Source organism: Dasypus novemcinctus, chromosome 11 (assembly GCF_030445035.2).
Source record: "Dasypus novemcinctus isolate mDasNov1 chromosome 11, mDasNov1.1.hap2, whole genome shotgun sequence".
Classification (NCBI taxonomy): domain Eukaryota; kingdom Metazoa; phylum Chordata; class Mammalia; order Cingulata; family Dasypodidae; genus Dasypus; species Dasypus novemcinctus.
This window is the reverse complement of record NC_080683.1, coordinates 53307579-53320646: the sequence shown is the minus strand read 5'-3', so window position 1 is coordinate 53320646 and position 13068 is coordinate 53307579. Positions and strand designations below refer to the sequence as shown.

The following is a 13068-nucleotide window of genomic DNA, read 5'->3' as shown; positions in this document are numbered from 1 at the left end:
CACCTTTCCTGTTGCCACAACCTTGCAGAGGTTATTAAATACCTGTTTCCTATGACTAGAATTCTCAGCATATCAGCCCTGGCAGGCTCAGATACTTACATGCCCAGGACATTTTTACTCATCTTTTAAAGGTCAGAGAAAATCCTCTCTTTGTGAAGGCTTCTGGACTGCTTTCTCTAGGTTTAATCATATAACCTTTCCATGTTTAATCTGTAGTGTGTACGTATCCCCACTGTACTGGTAGTTTGGTATAATGCATTTACGTTACTCATTGATAAACATCTCTCTGTACTAATAGTTCTTTGAACTGATAGTTCTTTACAGTCCCAGCCAGTGCTCATTCTTCATTCAGTCATTTACCACTTAAGGTACATATTTGAATCTAGCAATTTAAAACTTAATTAAATCTAATGCAAACTCTTGTCAAAACATGACCCAGGGATGAAAGCATTTTCGTTAAAAGAATAATAGTGTAAAAAAATAAAAAGAATAGCTAATACTTACTGAGCATTGCATGCCAGACAATGTTCTATTAGTATTACATATATTAATTCATTTAATCATCACAATGCTATGTAAGAAATACTGTTATTTTCCCCATTTTCCAGATGAGGAAACTGAAACAGAGGAAGGTTAAATAATCACTCAGCAGAATCATACAGCAAATAAAGGGTGGAGCTGATATTTGAATCCAGGCAGACTGGCTCCAGAGTCCTTGCTCTTAACCAATGTCAAAGCCCTCCCTGTATTAGTGGTTTATGATTTCATTTTCATTCATCTCCTAAGACAGTTCTGTAAAATAGCAAGAACATACTAGGAGAATAAGTCAAGTTGAACTGACTTGATCTGGGTCACAGGGTCTGTAGATAAGTGCAGGGCAGATGCTATCAGAGCTGTGTGTTCCAGTGCCTTTTGAGGAACACAAACAAATAATGCCAAAATTATTACACGTGGGCTGCTTGTTCTGTTTTAACATGAAACAACACTTGACCCTCACCTTGTTCTTCCTCTTTCAAGTATCTTGGCTATTTTTGGTCCCTACTCTTATATAACATTTTAAAGTAAACTTGTCAAGTATTTTTTGTTTTTTTTTGTTTTTTAAAAATGACTTAGATTTTGTTTGAAACTGATGTGAATTCACAGATCAATTAGATAACAACTATTGTAATAAACATTCCTCTCCATAAACAAGTATTTTTCTTTTCAGTCCTGGTCCTCCTCACTGATACTTTTTAATGCTTTAATCTTCTCCTTTTTATTGGCCATTAATTCCTGTTTCTTTCTTTTTTGTAACCTTTGGTTGAAACCTGGACATTTTGATATTTTAATGTACTATCACTGAATGTAGCCTCCCATTTTGTCTGTTTCTTAAGCTTGTATGCAGCTACTATTATGACAGTTTTCCTCGATTGCCAGGAACTAACAACAACAACAAAAAACAACACAAAAACAAAAAACAAAAAAAAGAGAACTTTTAGAAAACTTTCTGCCAGTTCTTGATGATTGTTCAAAATTTCTATGGGGTGACAGAGTCCTGAAGCATCTCATTTTGCCATCATGACTGGGGAGGGACCACCCTGACCATATCTTGATTGTTTTGGTAGTTACACAACTCTGTAATTACCAAAACGTAGAGAATTGTACACTAACAAAAGAGATTTGTAGTATATGTAGGTTATACCTTATTAGAAATGTCAAATAAACAGAAGGATAACCCATGGAATAATGAAACAAATATGTTTACTTACAGGAGCAGAAAGGCAATGGGGCCGAGTGGTCAGAGACACAATTTTTTTTTTCTCTAAAGATAGCAGGTTCTTTTTGTAAACTTTTTAAGTTGAAGTTTATCATTCTTACATAAACACTCATAAATGAGAAAGAATAGTAAGGAAAGAATATGTAACAGAGTTTCAAAGGTATTCACAGATGGTATTAAACAGCATCCAGTTTTTCTTGAGCTATAAAGAGGTCATGTCCAATGTTCTCACTCTGACGTTTTTGAGGTTCCTGCAATCTCCAACATCATAGTTTAGGTTGAAAATAGCATTAGCCAATTTCCCTGAAATACCAGCCTAAGCAAACAATAATCTGAGAAACATTATTTCTATACTTTTTTCTGCCACTGAAATAAGCATATTAAAAGAAATTACAAAGATGCTATAATACCAAGATGTTAAAAATAAAGTTGAGAGTAAGAGATTTGAGGTAATCATCTTCTGTGTCCAGAAGGAAATGTATTATTTAAGGATGCAACAGCTTCCTCTCCTGAGCACTCACACTGTAAACGCTGCCTTGTCAATAAACAATAACCAAACAGTCTTTAGGCCCTCAAATTAACAATCTCACAATGAAAGAGTAGCACCAAATAAAGTGAGGTGCAATTTCCCCAAAGACTTTATGAATACTCGACTCTATGCACAATTAATTCAAATAAAATAAATCACTAGTAAAACTAAAAACCAGACATATAATGAGTCCGGACAAAATCAGTTAGTGACAAGAAACTATTTGGCAGAGAATGGTCTATTATACTTTTTTAATGCCATTATTTGTAACTGAGTAAACTCAGTAATAAAAATAAAAACAGATATATCTTTCCAGAGTACCTGTATCATCAAAATGAACTTTATCTGGAGATTCTTGTTCATGTTTGTTGATAGATTAAAACCCAAAATAAAAACAACAAAAAAAGGTAGTACATAATTAATTTTCTCATAAACATTCCAAATGCTTTTATACTTAAATTGGATTATAAAAGTATTACCTCTCATTCTTCCAGAGCATAATAAAATAAATGTTTTAAAGAACAATAACATATTGGAGAGATACCTTCAGTTATGTTTTATTTTTTGACAGAGGATCTGGTCATCTTAAAAAATAATGTTATGAACCAATTTTGGGAAATAGATTACCAGTTGAATAGCAATTGATGATCAAAATCTTCACACTCAGAACACAAAACTATAGTTTTATAAAAAACTGTAAAAATGAGAAAATTTGCTTGCCAAATTTCTTATTTCACTTCTATGGAAGTTGATTGGTATTTGAAAACGTGTATTATCTCCAATCTTTTAAAAATACATAGTATGAAATCTAGTTTTTGAAGGAAAAAAATGGACAATTATGATGGAAAGATGTTCTAAGTAATGCCTACTTGTGTTTTAAAAAATCTGATCAAAATTTGTCACAAATCAACTATTGCACTACTGGTAATTTTTATGTTTGAAAATTTATCTTGCTAACTAAACGAATGAAAAAGTACTATTCAACCAGAGAATATTTATATTTGTTTTTCTATCAATAAAACTTCTATCAGTCACATATTAAAAATACTGACAAGCCATTATAAGATGAATTCAAGTGTTCCAAACTCTTTCATAAACATTCTCATAAATATTTAACAGAAATATTTTCCAACTTTTTCTACAGACACAGTATCTTTTTTCTATCAGTTTTTCATCTGTAAAATGGAGATGATGATAATGGTTCCTATTTTATGATACTGTATTCATAACAGTATTGTTTTTATAGTATTATAAAAGAAATAATTCAATTAAAAAACCTTCAAATGGTGTCTGGCATAAAGGCTTCCATAAATGTTGGCTTTATGACCGTTATTGTATTTTAACTTTTCAAGCTTCCTGTTTTCATTAAAGAGAATACCAGCAAATCAGAAAAAAAATGTTAAAAGAGGAAATAAAGGGGGAAAAAAAATCTTTACAAAAAAAAGTAAGTTAATTACCTAGTTTGGATTTCAGTGGTCAAATATAACCATTACTGAGTGCCTTGGTTATTTAGCCCTACAATTTTTAAAACCTTGAAGTGTGTAAGATAAAACTTTTTAAAAATTATTGAAAAACCTTCTTTATTTTAGCTTCCTAGACTGCTCAAACAAATTGCATGAAATGGCTATTTGTCAAACAATGAGATATTATTTACTCACGGTTTTGAGGCTAGTTCTGCCTTTGATAGACAGCAGAACTCAATTTCCCAAGTTCTCTGCCACTTTATAACAAGATTTGCCTTTCCTCTAGTTTCCAGTAGCACATTCATCATTTTCTTCTAAGGTCTCATCAGAAGTACCTGTAGCATCCATATTTCTACTAACAGCCTCTTCAAAGAAATCTATGTCTTTTCTACTAAGGCCCTCACAATTCTTCTAGCCTCTACCCACTGCCCTATTACAAAGCTGTTTCCTCATTTTTGATATTGCTAGTATCCCACTCCTGGTAACAAAATCTATTTTGTAGATTTCCTAAGTCATTTAAGTAAATATAACGAAATGGGTAGGATTAAACAATGGTTTTGACGCTAAAAAAAAAGTCCAATTCAAGTCTTCATCAAGGTGATACTTTTCTCCAGGAGACTGGTGTTGTGGGGCCGGCTGCTGGGATTCTTGGTCCTTAATTCCTCTGTCAAATGGCAATGCACATGGTGGCTTCTCCTGGCTTCTCTGTTCTCTTCTGGGTTCTGTTGAATTTCAGCTTCTGGCTGTCCCTGTGGCTTTTTTTTTTTTTTTTTAAAGATTTATTTATTTATTTTTCTCCCCCCCCCCCCCCCCCCCCGGGTTGTCTGTTCTCTGTGCCCATCTGCTGCGTCTTCTTTGTCCGCTTCTGTTGTTGTTAGCAGCATGGGAATCTGTGTTTCTTTTTGCTGCGTCATCTTATTGTGTCATTTCTCTGTATGGGCGGCGCCATTCTTAGGCAGGCTGCACTCTCTTTCGCGCTGGGCGGCTCTCCTTACAGGGCGCACTCCTTGTCTGTGGGGCTCCCCTACGCGGGGGACACCCCTGCGTGGCAGGGCACTCCTTGCGCACATCAGCACTGCGCATGGGCCAGCTGCACATGGGTCAAGGAGGCTCATGGTTTGAACCGCAGACCTCCCATGTGGTAGATGGACGCCCTAACCACTGGGCCAAGTCCACTGCCCCTGTGACTTTCTCTCTTTGCCTGAATTTGAATTTGCTTATAAAGGACTTCAGTGAAAGGTTTACAATCCATCCTAATTGGGACTGGGTCACACCTTAATTGAAGGAACCTCACCAAAGGTCCTACTTACAATGGGTTCACACACCCCCCCAGAAAAGGCGAGATCTAAGAACATGTTTATCTAGGGGAAGTACAGCTTTAAACCACCCCGAAACCTGAACACTCCTTTGGGACAGGCAGTTCCTACAGGTAGTTTTTTGGAGACACACCTAAGTAGACCTTTCAGTTGTGCAAAGAAAATCAAAGACAAAATAGAGATATAGCTATAAGGAGATAAACTGCTCTGTATGATAATGAAAAAGTTGATCTATGGCATTATCTTATGAATTGGTAAAATTTCCTAAATAAAAACAAACAAAAACATGGGATGGATATAGGGTTACCTTATTGCCAAGGGCATTCAAATAAAACTTAAAAAAAAGGAGAGGATGTAGCAAGTTGATTTGGACATTCTCTAGGATTCTATTATTTTTTTCATATTTTTAAATTTTTTTTTGCCCTTTTCTTAACTATTTTCAGTTACATGTCATAACTGGACTTAACTAGTTTTGAAAATACTTTCTTTTCTCCAACTACTCTGCTAAATTTCCTATGACAATGGCACTACCCCAAGGCTAGTGGAAACTATCTGAAGACATGAGCTACAACAGAATTATCACTTGGATTCAGGTAATTTCATGTGAACACTTTTCCATCTGTATGATTTTATTTTACTTCCTGGTTTTATTAAGATCCTATAAATTTATTTCTTCCCACATACACTGAACATTTTTCAGCCTTTTTCCCCCCTCAAAGTATCAACATCCCATTTAAGCTAACATTGATACATGTGAATCTCAAACATCACTAGTGATGCCACCCCAATGATTTGAGTTTTCAGTAAATGTTGCTAAGTTTTCAATATGTTCATTTTGCAATGTTTGTTTCATAGCATAGCTCACATTTCATTTTACTCCAGAAATGTGATTCAGCACAATTCCTTGGGATATTTTCCCTTTTTCTTGATTGAATAATGTAACTGAACAAAACAACAAATCCAAAATATAGTTTAAAGCTAAACAAATATAAAAATACAATTAATCTCATACAAAGAACTGGTTGCTGTTTTCAACAACAAACTCAAATTCAAACAGCATTCCCTTGCTTTGCACTGACATATAATACCAACAAACGTTGTGTTAGCTAGCTTTATTAGAAGTTCTTCTGTCACCTCCTTGACAACACATGGCTTTGCCAGGAAAAGTCAACATTTCAAACATCCTGTCCTCTAACAAGTGTCACACTGATTATCTCATGATTATAGAAGTAAAACTTGTAAAATGATAAGATCTGCAATTAACTTTTGAAAGACTGGGTTCATTTACAAAAACTAAGAAAAAATTTTTATAATTGGTTCTAAAAATAATTTAGTATATTTTAGTCACAGAATTAACATAAAATAAATTTCAATACATGCAAAGATACTTTCCTCAAGTTTTCAAAATGAGCTTCATACTGATTCTGAGATGAATCAGTGGTACATCTAACGTAAATTCATTACCTAATATAAATGTTTAAACATTTTAACTTAGTATTAATAATTGCAAAAGAATATCTACAAAAATTATTGTATTTTACCTTTCATTTCTAAAAAATCTATCTGAAAATACTTTGCATTTACATCTTTTCTTGATACATTCTATTTGCACATACAATGAGAAAGTAGCCATAAAAAAGCTGCTTTTTCCAAACACATCAGAGGGAAAAAAGTGTTACACATAACCTAGCTGCCATTTTTTATAATAGTTCCCAGAAAGGAACAAAATAAAATCAGTGTTTTAGAGTTAATACTCTTTCATTATAAAAATAAACATTTATTTAAAAAATAAAGCTGCTTGTGTACATGCAGAGCAGGGCATTTTTCATCTTTATGGCACAGGAAAAGTTTCTGTTTTGAATATTCATATGATTTTTAACAGGCTTCTGCTTAAATTAAGTGGAATTTATTGTACAAAGAGAAGAAATTGGGTTTGAGAATACTAAACTTGAAAAAATAATTATATGCTGTTTTAAATAAATCAAAGAGGAAACGTTTTGGTGATCAGGGACTCTTGGGTAACAACCCACACAGGAGATTCAGGTTAACAATGGCTCCACAGACTTCATACTAAGTTTGCTGGAATTAGTTATTGCTATGCACACACTACTGAGCCAAAGGAGTATAAGGGCTTTGGGGACAACCTGTACAATTTCTGGTTCCTTTATTTGCCTGCTGTCTAGGTCCTTTGGCTATCTGATCCTCCCAGAGCCTCAATTTTCTAATGTATAAAAATTACAGACATTTCATTAAAAGGGTCAGAGGATTAAATAAAATAACTTGGGTAAAGTTCCCAGCAGAGTACGAGCATTCTTTTGGTGACTGAGAGCTACATCCCTTTACCAACCCTTCCTAACCAATGTTCTTCAACCTTTCATCATCAATTATGATAAGGAACAGCAATCAGAACATATCACGGTCAGATCATAAATCTTGAATTGGGAAGTAGATACTATTATTCCTGAAAAGTCCATAGTCTACATAAGATGCAAGCAAGCAGAGAGAAAACCCCAGGTAGAAAAGGTGGTTAATCCTCCTGACATGATAATGTCTTGATTTGGACAATTTTCTTAGCCTAAACACTTATAAGCTAATAACTTCCCATTGTTAAAAACAACACATTTCATGGTCTCAGCTTTAAGCAGTCTAGAAAATGAAAACACTCATATATAGGGACTTTATCCCTTTTCATGGCTCAATAATATTCCACTGTATGTATATACAACATTTTATGTATCCATTCATCAGTTGATGGACACTTGGATTACTTCCATATTTTCGAAGTATGAACATCAGCATATGAGTATACAAATATCTGTTTGGGTCTCTGCTTTCAATTCTTTTGGGTATATACCTAGGAGTGGGATTAACAAGTCATATGGTAATTCTACAGTTAACTTTCTGAAGAACTGCCAAACTCTTCCACAGCAGCTGCACTATTTTACATTGCAACCAGTAATGAATGAGTATTCATATTTCTCTGCATCCTCTTCACCACTTGTAATTTTTTTTTTTAATAGCAGCCATTCTAACGTGTGTAAAATGGATCTCATTGCAGTTTTGATTTGCATTTCTCCTGCCCTGCTTTCTTTAGCATCATCTTCATTCTACAGTATTTTCCCCACCATGGGTTTAGGATGCTTCCCCTTCATGAAGATTTATAGGCCAAACCTCTCTTACTTGGCAGTAGGTGAGGCAGTGGTAGGAGAATGAGGGATGGAAAGGTTGTTCAAGAAGAGTATTTCAGTCTCTGTAAAACTCTCCTCCTCCACTCTAGATATCATTACCTACTCCTGACATCACCACCCAAACAAATCAGAAATGGTAACTCTCAAGGTACTAGAATTGTGCAAAAAGCAAAAGTAACCGAAGCAAAGTATTAGAGAATACAGGATGACTTCATTCCTGGGTACAGAGTGTGGCAAACATCCCTTTCATTTTCTCTAACTCCTTTTTCACTGGAGAGAATACCACAGAACTAATATATGTGAGTAAAAGGAATGTCTCTAAAAGCTAAACAATGACCACCAGGCTTTCTATTCCATCTCCTTTTTAAGGGCTGGCATTTTATTGGGGGTTTGGGTGACCCAAGAGTGAACAAAGAACAGAAGATCCCTGCTTTTTTGGAGCTTATATTGTGATGAAGTAAGATTTCTGGCTGAAGTGTTCTGGGAGGCTTTGAGACTCCTGAATTCTTCTAGAGGGCCAAACTCAGGCAGCAAAGAGCCCAGAAACATGGGAACAGCAGGGTTCAGATAAAAGAAATAAAGGGAATCTCAATATCTTCTGCCAGGATTTTCAGCTCACTTCATAAAATAGAAAATCTGACAGGGTTGCAAGCCAGAAGCTCAGTCCAGGAACAAAGAAAATATATAATCAAAACATTATATAAAGAGATTGTTGGAATGTTTAAAGTGGAAGAGGTTCCTTCCAAAAATCCACATAAATCCAAAGAAGTCCTTCTTTACTAACTATCGTACTGTGTTTGCCCTGAAAGAAATCAGATTGGTAGCTCTAGCCAGAAGAAAAATATTTCATATGCAAATATAACTGACAAGTAAGGTTACAAGTGAGGTCTGTCATGAGTATAAGCATCAAAACCCCTACCACTCTATGCTCTAGCAAACCCTCAAAAGGCTCCTGCTATTCCTGGCATTATGGCATTATATCAGTGACATAATGAAATCTGGGCAAACAGAGGACAACCCTTTTCTGTGCAACCTATTGCAAGGAGTCTAATAATTGTTTAAGCTTTTAAATAAAGCAGTGAGTCCATTATAGGGACATCACATTTTCTATATCTGAGCCTATGTGAATGGCACCTGCTAGAGTGGATCAATGAGAAACCTATGCAGACATACTTAGCAGTTTGCCCTCTACACCTTACTTCAAGGTCTAGCTCACAAAGACAGAAATATAAGTGTTCACGAATTGTCAAACTCTGCCCTCCAAATCTTCAAAATCAGGTTAGAAATATTTCCAATGTCCACTATCTTGGGCAAGGACAAAGGAATTCACCATCAGATTGTCTATATTATTTTTCCTCACAAGGCATCTGAATCTATAAACACCTACTTATAAACCATTAAACTCTGAAAGAGCACACTGGCATCCATACTGGTTTCTCTGTGGATCCCTTCCCACCCCGCCGCCACCCCCCCCCCCCCAAACGAAGAAAGAAGATGTAAGATCATTCTGGGCCTTGGGAATCTAACCTTGTCATGGCCAAAGAATGAAGGCATCCTTACAAAAAACACTCATTTACTTGTAAGTACTCTGAATATACAGGGCACTTACCCCCCTAATACAATCAACTACTATAGATACTTTTGGTTTTCTTGTCCCTTTCTACCACCTTTCATTCCCTTTCTTTTTGGTAAATAAGTTTCCTAATTTCCTTTTGGGGAATTCTTTTCCACCATTATGTGCAGCTTTGGTGAGAATAATGTCTTCCCCTAACCAATGAATGGAATGTGTTCTTTTTTGGTTTTGCCCTTTGAAAAGAATGATATAAGAATGGAAAAAAAACAAACAAACAAAACAGATGGCATTCATTCTAGCCATGTCTTGATAAATGGTAGATCATACCAAATATCTGGCCTTCTAAATTCCTAGGTATTCTTCACATAATATCAGAAGTCCTCACTGTGATGTTTATGTAGCTCAGTTTTTTAACACATATGATATATTCTCCATTTATTAATTTGCTAGTTTGGGCCCATAACTCTAGCTCAACAAAAACTTCTGAGCACTAATTATATATGCGAGTAATTAGTTATCAATCTCCCTGCCCAGTTTTATTGCAATTATAAATTTAAAAGCATATTTCAAACGGAGAAATTTTATGTTGTATATGTTATAATTTTTAAAAATAATCCATGGAACTGTACAACACAGGTAATGAACCCTAAGTTAAACCATGGACTACAGTTAATAGTACATTTATAAAAATCTTCTTCCTTGTAAGAAATGTACTACACCAATGCAAGGTGTCAATAACAGGGAGTATACGGGAACCCTATATTTTATGCATGATTGCTCTGTAAACCCACAAATTCTCTAATAATAAAAAAGCATATTTCTTCTCTCTCATCTAAGTTATTGATAAAAGTTTTGAACATGACAGGAATTTTTTTCAAGTAGAGGGATCCATTAAGTCAGTGGTTCTCAACCACAGTGTTATGCTGTATTAAAGTACTACCATCTAGTTGGGAAGACTTATCATTCATCCATTCCATAAGATCAGTAAGTGCTCACTACACAAAGTCAGGCATTATGCTAGGCAATAGGAACACAACGATGAGTTCCTTCTTTACACTTTATAGTCATTGTTCACATAGTTCAATGTGGCTGGCACAGAAATTGAGGAATACGTGAGAAAATGACAACCGAGGGAAATGTAAGGGTTCAATCACACAGATCTTTAGATTTTAAGGAATACAGACTTTAATGTAAGGATCAAATGCTGTCAAAGACGTCAGGTTAGAGAAAAACTAAAAAATCAACTATTCAATTTAGCGCTAGGAAGGTTTTTGGTGTCTTAGAACTGTTTCAGTGTGTGTGTGTGTGTGGGGGGGAAGGTGTCAGAAACCAGAGTGCAATAGGCTGACAAGCAGAAGAGAGGTAAGAAAAGTTTGGCTGTAAAGACAGAGCACTAGATGAAGAGGTTTTTATTTGTTGTTGCTTAATGCTTATAATGGTGAATTTCCAATGTATGCAAAGTAAACAGGACAGTATAATGATCCTCATGTACCCATTTCAACAATTAGGAATAGTCTTCCATTCCTGTTTTATCTGTATTTCCATCCATTCCCCATGCCCAATCATTTTGTTATTTGCTTACAGTTTTTGAGGTAAAATTTACATGGAGAGTAAAATTTACATTGAGGTAAAATTTACAAAGCTAATCTGTATAATTTTTACAAATGGATATTCCCACGTGAACTACAGCCCTATTGCATTAGAGAAGGTTTCCACCTTCAACAGAAAGTCCCCTCATATCCCTTCCCAGTCCATCCATCCCCATTAGAGGTAATAACCATTCTCATTTTTTCTACTTTGGATTAGTTTTACTTGTTCTAAAACTTGATATAAATAGAACCATATGGTATGTTTTCTTTTATTCCTGGCTAGTTTGACATGGCCTAATGTTTGTAAGACTGACCATGTTGTCTTGCGGATCAGTAAGTAGTTCATCCTTTATACTGAGGAGTGGTATTCCTTTGCATAACTATCACACATATTTCAATAGATGATCTCATGGTGTTTCTGTTATTCTGTTAATGTGGTAGCTAGATCACTTCAACTGATTTTTTTATTGCTTTTCTTTTAATAGTTCAATGAATTTTTTTTTATTGAGGTATATCATTCATACATGAACACACATAAACAATAAGTGTATAGTAAAGATAGCGAACTTACAAAATAAATACACATAACATCACACAGGGGTCTCATACATCACCCCTCCACCAACTCTTTGCATTGGTGTGAAACATTTGTTACAAACTATGCAAGAGCATTGTCAAAATATTACTACCAACTATATTCCTTATCTTACGTTTGATGTACTTTTCCCCCAACCCATACTATTTTTTTAAATGTATTTTTGTTACAGATATTGTGAACTTGCAAAACAATCATACAGATGTGTAGATTTCCCATACAACTCCACATACTCATGGAACATGTGTTACAGACTGAGATAATTTGAACATATAAACAACCTTGCATGCTATATATATATATATATATTTTTTAAGATTTGTTTATTTCTCCCCCCTCCCTCATCTGCTCTCTGTGTCCATTTGCTATGTGTTCTTCTGTGTCTGCTTGTATTCTCATTAGGCAGCTCCAGTAACCGATCCTGGGACCCTCCAGAGTGGGAGGGAGGCGATCACTCTCTTGCGCCACCTCAGCTCCTGGGTTTTGCTAAGTCTCTTATTGTCTCTCCTCTGTGTTTCTTTCTGTTGCATTATCTTGCTGCATCAGTTCTCTGCATTGGCCGGCACTCCTATACGGGGCAGCATTCCTGTGTGGGGTGGCACCCTGCATGGCCCAGTACTCCGCATGGGCCAGCTCACCTCGCAGGCCAACTTTGCCTTCACCAGGAAGCTGTGGGTATTGAGCCCTGGACCTCCTCTATGGTAGATGGGAACCCAGTTGCTTGAGCCACATCCACTTTCCCATCTATATTGATTTAATGATATTTTGTTAAGGAATTTTGCATATATGGTCATGAAAAACACTGGTCTATAAATTTCTTTTCTCATGATGTCTTTTTCATTTTTTGACATTAGGGATATACTAAACTCAAAAAAGAAGTTAGGAAGTGTTCTGTCTTCCTCTATTTTCTGAAAAAGTTTACATAAATTTGGTAGTATTGCATCCTTAAATGTCTAATAAAAATCAGCTGTGACACAATCTGGGCATAGAGTTTTCTTTGAAGGGATATCTGGGTAAAAAATTTTATTGCTTTGATAAATATAGGGCAATACAGATTTC

General features: G+C 35.4%; 1 protein-coding gene across 3 annotated transcripts in view; it reads right to left on the bottom strand.

Moving 5' to 3' along the window:
• Window positions 1-13068, bottom strand: part of BCKDHB (branched chain keto acid dehydrogenase E1 subunit beta) — a 355891-nt gene that overhangs the window by 83935 nt on the left and 258888 nt on the right. The gene's annotated exons all lie outside the window — the stretch shown is intronic.